General features: G+C 46.2%; 1 long non-coding RNA gene across 1 annotated transcript; it reads left to right on the top strand.

The window, feature by feature from the left end:
* The first annotated feature begins 2597 nt into the window (after positions 1 to 2597).
* On the top strand, positions 2598 to 3338 carry LOC142142927 (uncharacterized). The gene is made up of 2 exons (XR_012689405.1): positions 2598 to 2645; positions 3182 to 3338. It is a non-coding gene; the product is annotated as an uncharacterized LOC142142927 (long non-coding RNA).
* Positions 3339 to 8982: the final 5644 nt, after the last annotated feature.

The raw sequence follows: 8982 nt of genomic DNA, 5'->3' as shown, positions 1-8982 counted from the left end.
TGTACTTAGGGAGTGTGGAGGGTTGTTGTGTTGCAAGAGGGACACTTGCTGGGGGGGATCCTAGATGTAGTGAATAGCTAGATATAGTCATGTGAATGCAAGATGCATTCTAGTGAATAAGTAGGAGAGAGTTATATGTAAGAGAAACAACAGAATGCTTAACAAAACAAAATCTAACATCATGTTTAGATATATATGGTCTAACAATTATATTTGATATTATATTGATAGCCTTTTTGGTCTGATACACATTTAGTCAATCCTCATTGCTAACATTCTATCATATTAACATAAAAAAAGGTAATTGAGTCCTGTAGCGTTTTTGAGTCCGTACAGGAGAGGGACACGATGTTCCATATCTGTGTAGAAATTAGAGTCCTTTTTGTTTCATCTAGGCTAACGTCCTGTGGGGCTCTCTGTTTATCTCCGATGGTTAGCGCCTATTATTTGCAATTAGTCAGTATATATAAGTATTTCACATTTCCTCTGATTTCATCGTACATGTGTTCATGATGTTGTAGGAGCTGTTGGTCCTGGAGTCTCTACTGCAGCTACTATTGGTATCGAGGATGCCGCTATTCCAAAGGTGGGACGAAGGGCCGCTGCTTGTTCCAGTGTCTTAATTTTATGAGACTGGCCTTCATGCCCTATCAAGAGGTGAAACGGGAATCCCCAGCGATAACAAATTTTATGTTCACACAGAAGTTTGGTAATTGGAGTAAGATCCCGTCGTTTTTGTAGGGTGGTGGGGGCCAAGTTTTGGTATACTTGGAGGTCCACTCCTTCGAAAGCAAGCGAAGTGGCATTTTGGGTGGCCATGACAAACTGTTCCTTATATTTATAATAGTGAAATCATACTATGACATCCCTTGGTGGTTGGTTCGGCGAAGGTTTAGGGCTCTATGGGCTCTGTCTGTTTGCACCTCTTCCACAGATGCGCCTGGGAGACAGTGCGGAAATAATTTCTCCAGGTATTTAGGCAGGAGATTGTTATCTATTGCTTCTGGAATATTACGGATGCGGAGGTTGTTCTGTCTGGATCTATTCTCTGTATCCTCAAGATGCTCCCTGAACGATTCCATATCTGTACGGATATCTGATAGTTCTGTAGACACAAACTCCTGAAAATGACAGACCTCGTCCACTTTTTGTTCTAAGTCCGCTGTTCTTATGCCAATAGCCGCTATTTCCTTACGTAGTTCCGTTACTACTTTTTTGTTTTTTTCCTGAATAACAGTAGTACTTCTGATTGGATAGTAGTCTTGATAATGTCTCTCAGCTCCGTGAATATTGACATTTCATTGACCGAGCTAGTATCGCCGTTTTCGGAGTCTGATTCTTCTGCTGGTAAAGATGCTAAAGCTTGCGAAGTATGCTTTTTTTCTAGCTTGGATGAAAATTGAGGCTGTACCTGGGGTAGAGATTTTTTTATTCTTGTGTGGCATTGTGGCAGTGTGGACATAAGGATAGACAAAGTCTGTAGGAATATGATAAGCGAGCTTGCTTATTGGTTGGTTACCTTTCTCTCTCCAATTCATATAGCAGAGGTTCTATAAATTTAGCATGTCATGGATTCCCCCGTGTCCCGATGTATTAACAACTCATTTAGTTGCTAGGTTGCATTCCGTCCTCTTGTTCCCCGATCACCGCCAGGGCAGTACTCGGTGTGAGGCGATGTGGCCTCTCTGTCAGGTGGTCTCTACTGATTGAAGATGACAATAGAGCAGTGCTAATAGGCAAAGTTGAGCTATATTTTCAATGCCAATAGACCAGTCCGGGTCCCAGCATTATGAAATTACTGCTAGCCAGATTCCTCTGAGTAGCTTTATAGCACTATATTGTTACGAGGTATGTGCCGTACAAATATATTTAGGATTTTCTGCCTAAAATCAAACAGCAAGTACTTCTGCAGTTATCCAGATGGCCACTAGGGGGCAGCAGTACTCTATAGTAAAGTAGCAGATAGAGAAAGGCATACCCTACTAGGTTAGATAATCTTGAGTGGGCATGGCCCAGTGAAACCTATGTAAGGTTTTATGATGTATAATATTAACATTTGCACTCTTCAAGCTTCACCACAGGGTGGCAGCAGAGTTTCAGAATAGCAGTTATAGGAGACAGTAATATTGGAAGTTCTAGTCTCGTAAATAACTGAAGCAAGTGATGAGACACTGCTCGAGTGATCTAGGTACTCATAAAGCTCTACAGGCAAAGTAGGCAGTGTGGGCACTGGAGATTTATATTAAAGGCATTTTCAGCTCTCCGCTAGGGGCATCATACATACAGGGTCGGATTTCCCGCTAGGCACCCTAGGCAACTGCCTAGGGCCCAGCGGGACCTAGAGGGCCCTGTCAGAGCCGACGGTGAGTGGGGTAGGCAAGGCAGAGGGGCGCTCCCCTCCGCCTGCAATCCCCCTCTGTCCACCGGCATAACGGCAAAAATAAAGTTTAAAAAAAAAAAAAAGAAGAAGTCAGCTGACCGGCGGGACCCGGCAGTCTCCTCTCCTCTCCTCATGAAAATGACGTTGGGCGTGATGACGTTACTCCCGACGTGGTTTTCAACAAGAAGTCGGCGAGGAGTAGTGGCTGATCAGAGAGGAGGAGCAGCGGCAGCGCGACATCGGACAAAGAAGTAAACAATAGAAGGTAAGTTAACTAACTGTGGGGCCATGTCAGAGAAGTTTGAAACAGGTATTAAGGGAGGGGGCATGATGGCAATATTAAATATATGAGGGGGCATGATGACAATATTAAATATATGAGGGGGCATGATGGCAATATTAAGTATATGAGGGGGCATGATGGCAATATTAAATAAATGAGGGGGCATGATGGCAATAATAAGTAGCAGAGGGGCATGATGGCAATAATAAGTAGCAGAGGGGAATGAGGGGCATGATGGCAATAATTAGTAGCAGAGGGGCATGATGACAGAAATGTGGAACAGGCCGTGTGAGGGTAAATAAACAAGGGGAGCAAAAATATAAAGGGCACAGTGTGATGGTGAAGGGTGCACAGTGTGATGATTAAAGGGCAAAAGCATGATGGAGGGCACAGTGTGATGATGAAGGGAGTACAGTGTACTAAAGGGGAAGTGTGAAGGAGGAGAAAAAGAGATGAAGTAAGGGACATTTTTTTCTCTTCTGTACTTCAACTTATTTGCCCAAATACATTTTTTGAAGGAGGGAGCTGTGAGAGCTTACACAGGCCCAGTGTGCTTGGACTGGGCGTGCAGGGACTGAAGTGACATCATACAGAGGATCAAGGTACAGTGCGCAGAGTTGGACCAATAATATCAACCTGCAGGGACTGAAATAACCTTTCTTTTCATCAGCAAATGTGAGTAATGAAAAGTTATCATTCTAAACGATTATTGTAAAAATCCTATTATTAAAATGTAATTATCTCTATTGTAAAAATGTGCACTCTTCAGTCTGTGACAGAAGCTTCCTGTTCCTGTCGGATGTACTTTAAAACAGACTGATCTAGAGATGGAAGGTGTCTGTGAAAAGGCAGCTGGGATATGCATCCAGTGTCTTAGAGCTGGGGAGGAGATGAGCTGCCTCCTCAGACACTCTGCTGCAGTGAGCAATAATAAGTTGTAGTTCTGAAAAAGGGTCTTGCTAAATGTATTGTCTAGTAGCCAGACGGCTAGGATTTTGATTATATTCTGTTTTGTTTACAAGCTGGTGAATAAACTGTCTGTGGTTGTTATGGTGAAACGTCTGGACTTGTGTGGTTTACTGCTGCTGCTCACCCAGGAGATAGTACCTATTCCCCTGATTACACTACAAGTCTTTATATAGTGCGAAATCATGGGTGGAGCATGTCTCTGATATCAGACGTTTAAAGTTAATATATTCTATTTAACAGCAAAAATTGGAATAGAAGATTGTTTGCAGTATGTTTTATGTCAAGTGTATAGTTACAAAAAAAAGTTTGGGGTAAGAATTCTTAGCATTTAAAGCTATATACAACATTATTTGCACTCTGTTTTATGTAAGGATTTAAGTAAAAGTTAATATTTATTGGTATAACATTGTCTGCACTATCTTTTCTAGAACCTATTAAAAGTTAATATTGTTTCACGGGGGGGGGGGGCACCAAACCAGAATCCTGCCTAGGGCCCTATGAGGTCTAAATCCGGCTCTGCATACATACATTGAACAGATGCTGCTGATCTCAGGCAGCGCTCCTGCACCCCGGACAGTTGAAAAGAGAGGAGCCTTAGGGGACACCACCACAGTCTGGTATTCACATACAGATTCCGCCGACCATGCGGACGGCTACAACCGGAAGTTTGGGCCCGACAACTTCCGGTTTTGGCGCCGAAACAAAGACCTCCAAAGAGAAGCCCCGGAGAGCAGGACCAGCCAGGCGTGCGCACAGGGGGGCCGGGCATGACCCAGGACAGGTAAGTCCCGATATAAGCTGTTACATGGGGTCTGCAGATATCCACCTTTGTAGCAGGGGCCAACTCACCAGCAATCGCACCACAGGTGTCTGGGGGTCCCAGTGTAGTGCTGCAGGTTGCTGATCCATGAATAGTGTCAGAATAGCAGGATATATAAGCTGGCACCAACTCATGGGCGGCCACGTGTCCCGACCTATCCAGGCCACGGGTAGCACTCCAGACCCCACCGGCTTCCCAGATCTGGTCTCTGCTGGAGGGAGATACTATCTCTCCACCGACCTCTAACTCACAGGCTGGGCTCAGACCTCCAAACCTCTGGTAGTTGTGGTTTTTATTCCAGAAAAAGAGGAGCACACAGAGACTGCAACTAGTCAGGATGGCCGCCAACAAAAGAACATATATCGCACCAGGTAGACAAATCCTCTTTCCTCCTTAATTTACTCAGTTCTTTATTTAGTCAGCTTATATTTATAGAGTCATAGAGGATAGGTGCACCCACACAGTAAATCATAACTTTGAAGAGAGGAGAGAAAAATAGAGCTGTGATCAAGGGCACTCTTAAGTCTAAATTTCCCTAGGACCACACCTATTTGATAATACAAATGAAATAGCGAAATATAAAAAAATGGGGAAATGTAAGCTATGGCCGCCAAACCACGCCACCCCGCCAACATGAATGTTGAAGGAGAAAAACAAATCAGATTAACTCTAGGAGAGTTAGTGAAAGGGATGGTATAAATCAGCGAGAAGAAGGCCAAAGCTTAAGAAAACATTGAAAACAGGGCTAGCAAAGCAGGCCAAGAGGTACAGAGGCTGATGGAACAGTAGAAGGAGCACACAAGGATAGAGGGCCCTGCTCATGAGAGCTTACATCCTAAAGGGAAGGGGAGACACAAATAGGGTGGTACTATTTGGGGAGAGAGCCAGGACAAGGAAGTTAGGAGGAGGACTGATAGACTTGAATAAAGAAATGAGTCTTAAGGGCACGCTTGAAGCCTTTAAGAGTAAATGCTAACCTGATGAAACGTGGAAGATCGTTCCACAGCAGGGGAGCAGCCCGGGCAAAGTCCTGAAGACGAGAGTGAGAGGAGGTGATCAGTGAAGTAGTGAGGCGGCGGTCACAGGCAGAGCGGAGGGGGCGGGTAGGAGTGTAGGTTGAGATGAGATTGGAGATGAAGGGAGGGGAAGATTGAAGAGCTTTAAAGGTGAGGGTGAGGAGTTTAAATTTAATTTTGTAGGGTATGGGGAGCCAATGTAGTGACTGTTGGAGGGAGACTGCAGATGCAGAGCGGCGGGAGAGAAAAATGAGGTGGGCAGCAGCATTGTGGATAGACTTAAGAGGGTCAAGGTGAGAATCAGGTAGGCCAGAGAGAAGGAGGTTACAGTAGTCAAGGCGAGAGATAACAAGCGAGTGAACAAGGGTTTTCGTAGCTTCTATGGTGAGAAAGGGACTATAAGCTCGGTCTTGGAAATATTGAGTTTAAGGAAGCTTTGGGACATCCAAAATGAGATGGCCAAGAGGCAGGAGGAGACACAAGACAGAAGGGAAGGGGAGAGGTCAGGGGATGAAAGGTAAATTTGGGTATCATCATCATATAGGTGGTACTGGAGGCCAAAGGAGCGGATGAGGACAACATGGAAGGAGGTATAGAGGGAGAAAAGCAGGGGGCCAAGAACGAAGCCTTGAGGAACGCCAACAGGTAGGGGAAGAGGGGGTGATGTAGAATCATGAGTAGAGACTGAGAAGGAGTGGTTGGTGAGGTAAGAGGAAAACCATTAGAGGACAGAGTTACTTAGGCCTATAGATTTGAGAGTTTGCAAAAGGAGTGTGTGGTCAACGGTATCGAAGGCAGCAGAGAGGTCAAAAAGGATAAGAAGGGAGTAGTATCTATTGGATTTAGCAAGGAGAAGGTCATTAGTGACCTTAGTGAAGGCAGTTTCAGTGGAGTGGAGGGGGCGAAAACCAGATTGGAGCAGGTCAAGGAGTGAGTGAGAGGAGAGAAAGGAGGTGAGATGGTTGTAGATAGTTTGGAGGCAAAAGGAAGAAGCGAAATAGGGCGGTAATTAGAGAGAGGCACGATCAAGAGATGATTTCTTGAGTATGGCGAGACAAGAGCATGTTTAAAAGAGGAGGGGAAGATTCCAGAGCGGAGGGATAGGTTGAGAAGGTGTGCAAGGTGGAGCAGGCTTCAAGAGAGAGGGAGCGGAGGAGGTGGGATGGGATTGTGTCCTGTGTCAAGTGGAGGGGGGAGAGGAAGAGAGAAGGGTGTGGATTCATCTGCAAATACCGGAGTGAAGGAAGAGAAGGAGGGTGAGCTAGCAGGAGGGGAGGGGAGAAAGGAGATAGCAGCAGCAGAGTAGGGTAAGAAGGGGGACAGAGTGGGCATGGTGGGGGGAGTGGGTGGAGTAAGAAGGGACTGCTGTGAGATGTCATGAGGTATAGACTCAATCTTGGAGGTGAAGTGGGTAGCAAAGTCAACAGCAGAGAGCGTGAGGGGGAGTGGGAGAGGAGGGAGTTGAAGGTGGCAAAGAGCTGACGTGGGTTGGAGGATTGGGAAGAAATGAGAGCGTTAAAGACAGATTGTTTAGAGAGTGATAGGGCCAAACTGTAATAGGCAAGCATGTACTTGAAGTGGAGGAAGTCAGCATGAGTGCGTGACTTTCTCCAAAGCCGTTCTGCACTTTTTGAAGATAGAGGGTAAGTTTAGTGTGCCCCGGTTGTGGCGGGGACCGACGAAGCTTGACGGTGACAGCCGGGGCGACAGAGTCAAGTGCAGGGGTAAGAGTGCAATTATAAAAGAAGACAGTTTTATCGGGGCAAGAAAGAGTGGTGATGCGGGAGAGGAGCAAGCCCAGGGAGGAGGGAGGACGAGAAACTGTTAGGGTCAACTGTGTCGAGATTACGCCTGGTGTTAGTAACCTTGGGGGGTGGGGACGATGAGAGGGGTGGAGAGATGCTAAAAGAGAGGAGATGGTGGTCCGAGAGAGGAAAAGGTGAATTAATGAGGTCAGAAAAAGTACAGAGGTGTGAAAAAAAACAGATCTAGGGAGTGGCCACTGTGGTGGGAGGGAGAGAAGGTCCATTGAGAGAGACCAAGGGAGGAGGAGAAGGAGAAAAGTTTGGAGGCAGCAGGGTCTGAGGGATTGTCTATAGGGATATTAAAGTCCCCCAAGATGAGGGAGGGAAGGTCAGAGGAGAGAAAGTGAGGGAGCCAGGTGGCAAAGTGATCAAGAAATTGGGAGACAGGACCGGGAGGACGGTATATAACCGCAAAACGTTGGTGGACTGGGTGGAAAAGGAGGATATAGTGTACCTCAAAGGAGGAAAAAGAGAGGGAGGGTTTAGGGGGAAGAACCCAAAAATAACAGCAGGAGAAGAGAAGTATACCGACGCCACCACCTTGCCGTTCCCCAGGTCTGGGTGTGTGAGGGAAGGACAAGCCCCCGAAAGAGAGAACAGCTGGAGAGGTAGTCTCCTCAGGGGATAGCCAGGTTTCAGCGATGGCAAGCAGGTTGAAGGATCTAGAGATATCATGGATAGAGATCAATTTGTTACAGACTGATCTGGCATTCTAGAGACCACAGGATAGTGGAAGAGAGGGAAGAGGAGTGATGTGGATGAGATTGTTGGAGTTGCTCGTATGCAAGGGTGAGTGAGTGGAATGACAGGAAGAGAGGGTAGGAACTGGACGAGAAGCAGAGATAAGAGGATATTTGTCAGCAGACAGGAGACGAGGGGCAGGGGAGCAAGAGGTAGGGGAGAAGTGAGATGGGGCAGATAAGGGAGTTTATGAATGGGAGAGGCAGAAGGTAGGAGTGATGTGAGGGAGTAGATTACCACAGGGGAAAGAGAGGGAGGTGGTAGGTAGGATCAGACTGAAACTGAGAGAAGAGCAGTGAAGGGGACAAGAGGGAAAGGGTGTGAGTGGGGAAAGGGAGGAGAGAGGAAAAGATGGAAGAGGGGGCAACGTGTTAGATCTGGGGCCCAGAGGCACAGAAGAGAGGAGTGAAATAGGGAGGGGGATGGGAAGTGAGAGGGGGGAGTGAGGAGGAGGAGGAAGAATGTGGAAAGGTCTGACATGGGAAGTTGTTGGATAGAGGGAGAGGACAGAAATGAAAGAGGAGTAAATCATGATAAAGCTAGAGAAGGTGTGTAATAGACAGTTGAAAGAATTCAGAAATCAAGAATGGTGAGGGCTAGCAAGTAGAGTGAGGAAATGGTGAGAGCACAAGAGGTGAGTAAAATGAAAGAGTGCAAAGTTAGAAGGAGAGAAAAGAGGAAGAAGAGATGTAAAGTATGAGTCAGGGAATAGGAGGCAGTAAGGATAGCAGAGATACCAGATGGGTGTGTTTAGAAAAAAAACAGATGAGACAGTGACATCAGGCATGATAGGAAGGCAATAGTATAACATAAGGCATAATAACATAAGGCATAATACAAGGTGCCCTGAGCTGGTTATACAAGTCCATGGGGCAAAAGGGAGCCAGTTCAAAGTTCAAGCTAAGTGGAGCAACAGTGTGGATTAAAAGTGGGAATCCAAGCAGCATAAGAGGAATCACCAAGTCATA

Source organism: Mixophyes fleayi, chromosome 3, assembly GCF_038048845.1.
Source record: "Mixophyes fleayi isolate aMixFle1 chromosome 3, aMixFle1.hap1, whole genome shotgun sequence".
Lineage (NCBI taxonomy): Eukaryota > Metazoa > Chordata > Amphibia > Anura > Limnodynastidae > Mixophyes > Mixophyes fleayi.
Note: the sequence above shows the minus strand (reverse complement) of the source record. Positions and strands in the feature narration are given on the sequence as shown.